This window comes from Mandrillus leucophaeus, unplaced genomic scaffold (genome assembly GCF_000951045.1).
Source record: "Mandrillus leucophaeus isolate KB7577 unplaced genomic scaffold, Mleu.le_1.0 Scaffold1556, whole genome shotgun sequence".
NCBI classification, from domain to species: Eukaryota; Metazoa; Chordata; class Mammalia; order Primates; family Cercopithecidae; genus Mandrillus; species Mandrillus leucophaeus.
In genome coordinates this window covers 34,988-42,039 of record NW_012101539.1, presented here as the reverse complement: position 1 = coordinate 42,039, position 7,052 = coordinate 34,988, and the positions used below count along the sequence as shown (strand labels likewise).

The 7,052-nt window shown below is 49.4% G+C and overlaps 1 pseudogene; it reads left to right on the top strand.

Annotated features, from left to right (window-relative positions):
• LOC105536150 overlaps positions 1-7,052 on the top strand; it is a 28,948-nt pseudogene that overhangs the window by 19,026 nt on the left and 2,870 nt on the right.

The window sequence follows — 7,052 nt, the reverse complement described above, 5'->3', positions numbered from 1 at the left end:
GTTGGATCTGGCTGCTGTCTTCCTCGTGCCCATTCTGTATGTAACCACATGTCTACCACCGCCTACAGTGTAGTCTTACGGTACAGCTCTCTTCATGTGTTCATCTGCAGCAACACTTCTAAGCACCTGTAGAACAGGAACGATTTTGTGTTTAGCCCTTGACCCCAAGCACCTGGTAGAACACCGGCAGCGTGCCAGGTCCTTGAAAGGTGCTTGATCATTGAAGGAATGAAGAGATTCAGTAGTGAGATTTTTTTTTTTTTTTTTTTTTTGAGATGGAGTCTTACTCTGTTGTACAGCCTGGAGTGCAAGGGCAGGATCTCGGCTCACTGCAACCTACGCCTCCTGGGTTGAAGCGATTCTCCTGCCTGAGCTTCCCTAGTAGCTGGGATTACAGGCACCCACCAGCACGTCCAGCTAATCTGTTTTTTGTAGAGATGGGGTTTCACCATGTTGGCCAGGCTGGTCTCAAACTCCTAACTTCAAGCAATCCGCCCGTCTTAGCCCCCCAAAGTGCTAGGAGTACAGGCGTGAGCCACTGCACCCGGCCGAGATATTTTTTCTAATGATTTTTTTGTTTTCTCTTCCACAAAGTGTAGTACAAAGTTAGGGGCGTGCTCAGCTTCCTACCTAACCTAACATGGGGAGAGCTGACCTCAGAAGGTGGTAAGAGCAATCTCCTCTACGCCTTTGCCATGGTACCCAGTGCCAGCCACTCCACATTAATCAGCCATGTGCTGTCCCAGGGGTCACTGTCATTCGGGGACGTGGCTGTGGGCTTCACCTGGAAAGAGTGGCAGCAGCTGGACCTGGAGCGGAGGACCCTGTACCGGATGTGATGCTGGAGAACTACAGCCACCTGCTCTCTCTGGGTGAGGAAGACTTCCCCGTGGTCCTCGGGTTACATGAACTCTTTTTCTTAGTTGTATAAAACTGGGGAACTGCTCACACACTAAAAGTGCTAGGCTGGGCATGGTGGCTCATGCCTGTGATCCCAGCATTTCAGGAGGCCGAGGTGGGAGGATTGCTTGAGCCACAGGTGCAAGACCCGATCTATACAAATTAAAAAATGAGCCAGGCATGGTGGCATGTGCCTGCAGTCCCAGATACTTGTGAGTCTCAAATGGAAGGATCACTTGAGGCCCGAGTTCAAGACTAGCCTGGGCAACAGAGCAAAACCCCATCTCTACAAAAAAAAATTAAATTAGTTGAGGGTGGTGATGCATGCCTGTAGTCCCAGCTACTCGGGAGGCTGAGACGGGAGGATCATTTGAGTGCAGGAGGTTGAGGCTGCAGTGAACTGTGATTGTGCCATTGCACTCCAGCCTGGGCAACGGAGCAAGACCCTGTGTCAAAAATAAAAGTGCTTGGCCTTGGGTTTCAGTGGTCAAAGAGTCTCGATCCCATTTGGGGTCCTTGTGAAGTTACTGGCCAAGTGAAACAGCTCTTCTCTGGCTGAGACGTCCACCGTTTGTTTTGCAAGCTGAACTGTCTGCTTGCTTGGAAGGCCCAGCTGGCTCAGCACAAATCCTTTAACTGTTTCTCCCGAACAGGGTGTCAAGTCAGCAAACCAGCTGTGATCTCCAGTTTGGAGCAGGGGAAGGAGCCATGGATGGAGGAGGAAGAGATATGGACGTGGAGCTTCCTAGGTGAGTGGGTGGCCTGCAGGGGGCCACGGGATGAGGCTCCTGGAATTCTACAAAGCAGAACCCATGGATGTTCTTGTGTTTTTTTTTGTTTTTTTTTTTTTTTTGAGATGGAGTCTTAGTCACCCAAGCTGGAGTGCAGTGGTGTAATCTCAGCTCACTGCAACCTCTGCCTTCCAGGTTCAAACCATTCTCCTGCTTCAGCCTCCTGAGTAGCAGGGATTACAGGCGCGTGCCACCATGCCTGGTTAATTTTGTATTTTTAGTAGAGACGGGGTTTCACCATGTTGGTCAGGCTGGTTTCAAACTGCTGACCTCAGGTGATCCACCTGCCTTGGCCTCCCAAAGTGCTGGGATTACTGGCGTGAGCCATGGCACCCTGCCGGATGTCCTCTTGTTTCAGGCAACTGGGCTTAAAAGCCTGGGATCTTGGCTGGGCGCGGTGGCTCACGCCTGTAATCCCAGCACTTTGGGAGGCCAAGGCGGGCGGATCATGAGGTTAGGAGATCGAGACCATCCTGGCTAACACAGTGAAACCCCGTCTCTACTAAAAATTAGCCAGGTGTGGTGGCACGCATCTGTAGTCCCAGCTACTCGGGAGGCTGAGACAGGAGAATCGCTTGAACCTGGGAAGCAGAGGTTGCAGTTAGCCGAGTTTGCGCCACTGTGCTCCAGCCTGGTGACAGAGCGAGACTCATCGCAACAACAACAACAACAACAACAACAACAAAAAGCCTGGCATCTTTGCAAGCAGCTGTGGACATTTGGCCCTAAACCCTGAGATGCCTCAGTGATCCTGCCACCTGCACACATCACTACACGATTCCTTTCCTGTCCTTGGATTTTAGAGAAAGGCGCATTCTATTTTTTTTTCTTTTTTTGAGAGTGTCTGGCTGTTGCCCAGGCTGGAGTACAGTGGTACAATCTTGGCTCACTGCAATCTCCGCCTCCCAGGTTCAAGCTGTTCTCCTGCTTCAGCCTCCTGAGTAGCTGGGATTACAAGCACGCACCACCACCATGCTCAGCTAATTTTTTTTTTTTTTTAAGTGCAGATGGGGTTTCACTATGTTGGCCAGGCTGGTCTTGAACCTCTGACCTCAGATGACCCTCCCACCTCTGTCTCCCAAGGTGCTGGGATTACAGGCATGAGCCACCGCTCCTGGCCTTCTTTTTTCTTGTTTTGAGAGAGGGTCTTGCTTTGTCACCCAGACTGGAATGCAATGGAGTGATCGTAGCTCACTGCAGCCTCCAACTCCCGGACTCAAGCAATCCTCTTACTTCAGCCTCCTGAGTAGCTGCTACTTCAGACACATGCCATCACACTGAGCTCTTTTTTTTTTTTCATTTTTGTAGAGATGGGTTCTCCCTATATTGTCCAGGATGGTCTCAAACTCCTGGGCTCGTGCGATCCTCCTGCCTTAGCCTCCCAAGTAGGTGGAACTACAGGCATGAGCCATATGCCTGACCGTCTATTTTCATTTGTCCTTTGATTCTGCTCTGCTGTCCCCACTAAGACCTCGATTGCTAAGTCTTCCTGTAGAATCTTCCGTATTTTCCCTGTGGTTATAAAACAGGCTTTCTCCTGTGTTCAGAGATTCATTCATCTGCCCTTTGTTAAAACAGCTATTATTTTGTGCCATTTGTTCTTTTCATCTTTTTCTTTCACTGTGAAATGCCTTAAAAACATATTTGCTACACGTATAATTTAGTCCCCATTCTCTTCTTCACACCCACAAACTGGTGAAAGCTATTCCTGTCCTTTAGTGTACTTAATGACTTTATTTATTTTTGAGATGGAGTCTCACTTTGTCACCCAGACTGGAGTGTAGTGGCGCGATCTTGGCTCATTGCAACCTCCGCCTCCCGAATAGCTGGGACTACAAGTGCGCACCACCACACCTGGCTAAGTTTTGTATTTTTAGTAGAGATGCCATTTCACCATGTTGGCCAGGATGGTCTTGATCTCCTGACCTCGTGATCCGCCCACCTCGGCCTCCTGAAGTGCTGGGATGACAGGCATGAGCCCCTGCGCCTGGCCAACTTGATGACTTTAAATCACTGCTGTCTCCCTCCCAGCTCACCTTCGTGTGGCATTGGTTCATGCTGATCACCAAGTTTCTGCTGTAAAAAACGAAGGGGCTGGGTTATTTGGAGTTGGCAGCATCTTTTCTATTAAACACTCATTCAGGGGCCAGGCATGGTGGCTCACGCCTGTAATCCCAGCACTTGGAGAGGCTAAGGCAGGCAGATCACATGAGGTTAGGACTTCGAGACCAGCCTAGCCAACATGGTGAAATCCCGTGTCTACTAAGAACACAAAATTAGCCGGGTATGGTGGCATGCGCCTGTAGTCTCATCTAATCGGGGGCTGAGGAGGGAGGTTCACTTGAGCCCAGGAGGTTGAGGCTACAGTGAGCTGTGGATCCTCCAGCCTGGGCAATAGAGGTTGACCCCATCTCAGAAAAACAAAAATCAAAGATCAGCTAGCACCAGTAATGGAATCAGAAATAATTAAACCCTCCAGTCATGGCAGCTGTCACCTGTAGTCCCAGCACTTTGGGAGGCTGAGGCTGGAGGATTGCTTGAGTCTAGGAGGTCGATGTTGCAGTGAACTATGATCACACCACTGCACTTCAGACTGGGCGAGACCCTGTCTCTTTAAAAAAAAAAAAGAAAGAAAGAAAGAAAGAAACTTGGCTTATCTTCCATGTTTTTTAGTAGAGATGGGGTCTCACGATGTTGCCCGGGATTGTGTTGAACTCCTGGGCTCAAGCGATCCTCCCACCCCGGCCTCTTAGAGTTCTGGGATTACAAGTGTGAGTCACTATGCCTGGCCAATCTTAGAGGTTAATGTCAGCTTTGTCTACTTCATGCATCTGGTTACTCTACTGTCCAGCCTGGTATATGACCTTTTATATGACTTTTACATTCTTCTTTCAAGACCGTGTAATATGGCTCCATTCTGCCTAAAGGGCTGTACTCAGTATAACCCCACGGGGAGAAGAGCTGTTACTTCATTTGTCCATGTTTCTTCAAGAAGCTCTGGGGGACACTCCTTTAATCACTCTTTGGATCAGGACAAGGATTCTTTGTCAAACATTTGTTCAGGACACTGCTAATTATTGATGATCCACACCGAAATTACTTGGGGAACTTTAAAAATACCCTTGGCTGGGTCTCACGCTAGAAATCTGATGGAGATGAACAGGTGGTCTTCACCTCTCAGAAATTCAGCAGTTCAGCTCAGAAACTTTTTTCTTTTTTTTTTTTCTGAGATGGAATTTTGCTCTTGTTGCCCAGGCTAGAGTGCAATGGTGCGATCTCGGCTCACCACAACCTCCGCCTCCCAGGTTCAAGTGATTCTCCTGCCTCAGCCTCCCTAGTAGCTGGCATTACAGGCATGTGCCACCATGCCTGACTAATTTTTTTTATTTTTAGTAGAGATGGGGTTTCTCTATGTTGGTCAGGCTGGTCTTGAACTCCCAACCTCAGATGATCCGCCTGCCTCGGCCTCCGGATTACAGGCGTGAGCCCCTGCACCTGGCCATGAACTTTTTTTTTTGAGAGCGAGTCTTTCTCTGTCACCCAGGCTGGAGTGCAGTGGTACAGTCTTGGGTCACTGCAACCTCCGCCTCCCGGGATCAAGCAGTCCTCCTGCCTTAGTCACCCAAGTAACTGGGATTATAGGCATGCGCCACCATGCCTGGCTAATTTTGTATTTTTAGTAGAGATGGGGTTTCACCATGTTGACCAGTTGAGTCTTAGACTCTTGACCCCAGGTGATCTGCCCACCTTGGCTTCCCAAAGTGCTGGGATTACAAGAGTGAGCCACTGCACACAGCCGGGAACTTCTAAACAGAGGAGTGACTCCCTTGAGTCGGACATGAGCCTCAGAGGTGAGGCAGCAGGTAGTGTCTTTGGTTTAAAATGTAAATGAAGATACACCAGGTGTGGTGGCTCATGCCTGTAATCTCAGCATTTGGAGAGGCTGAGGCAAAAGAATCGCTTGAGGCCAGGAGTTCGAGACTAGCCCGGTAACATAGCAAAACTACATCTCTACAAAAAAAGAAACTAGGCATGAGCCACCGTGCCTGGCTAATTTTTATAATCCCAGCTAATTGGGAGGCCAAGACAGGAGGATCGCCTGAGGCCAGAAGCTCAAGACAAGCCTGGGCAACATAGTGAGACCCCCATAGCTACAAAAACAGTTTTAAAAACTAGCTGGACATGGTGGCATGCACCTGTAGTCCCAGCTACTTGGGAGGCTGAGGTGGGAGGATTGCTGGAGCAAGGGAGTTTGAGGCCGCAGTGAGCCATGATTGCACCCCCATTCTCCAGCCTGCATGACGGAGTGAGACCCTGTCCCCAAAACAAAAATAAAGTGGTAATACAGGCATCAGGAGACAGCAGGGAGTCTGACTCTGAGGCCAGGATGGCTTGTGTGGACTCTAGTATTCTTCTGTTGGACATCATAAAGATCCATAGGTCCATGTGAGGATAAGTCACTGCAGAAAATGCTGCTAGCTCTAAGATAATTCCTTTAACAATAAAGACCTCGTGGTGGCTCACGCCTGTGATCCTAGCACTTTGGAATGTCGAGGTGGGTGGATCACCTGAGGCCAGGAGTTCGAGACCAGCCTAACCAACACGGTGAAACCCTGTCTCCACTAAAAATACAAAAAATTAGCCAGGCATGGTGGCGGGTGCCTGTAATCCCAGCTACTTGGGAGGCTGAGGCAGGAGAATCGCCTGAACTCAGGAGGCTGAGGTTGCAGTGAGCTGAGATTGCACTACTGCACTCCAGCCTGGCGACAGAGTGAGGCTCCATCTCAACAACAACAAAAAGGACCTCATGCTTTGAGAAAATCCAGTTGGTATACGGAATGAAAGGGAGCATAGGTCAGGAGAACATAGGAAGTGTGGATAGTGAAGGCCTCGTGTAACCTGGGTCTCAAGGGAGGGACCAGGCACTTGGTTTTACTACTTTCTGGGACAGAGTTTCCCTCCAGCGGTGTGATCATAGCTCACTACAGCTTCAACCTGCCAGGCTCAAACAATCTTCCCACCTCAGCTTCCTGAGCAGCTCCGATTACAGGCAATTAGACTTGAAACCACAAAATGAATCCTCCCTTCAAGCTTTTCCTCAATACTTTTGTGATATAATACTCCAAGATTAACAAATTTATGGCCAGGCATGGTGGCTCACGCCTGTAATCCCTGCATTTTGGGAGGCCGAAGCCAGCAGATCACCTGAGGTCAGGAGTTCAAGACCAGCCTGGCCAACATGGTAAAACCCTGTCTCCACTAAAAATACAAAAATTAACTGGGCATGGTGGCCGACACCTGTAATCCCAGCTACTCTGGAAGCTGAGGCAGGAGAATCACTTGAACCTGGGAGGCAGAAGT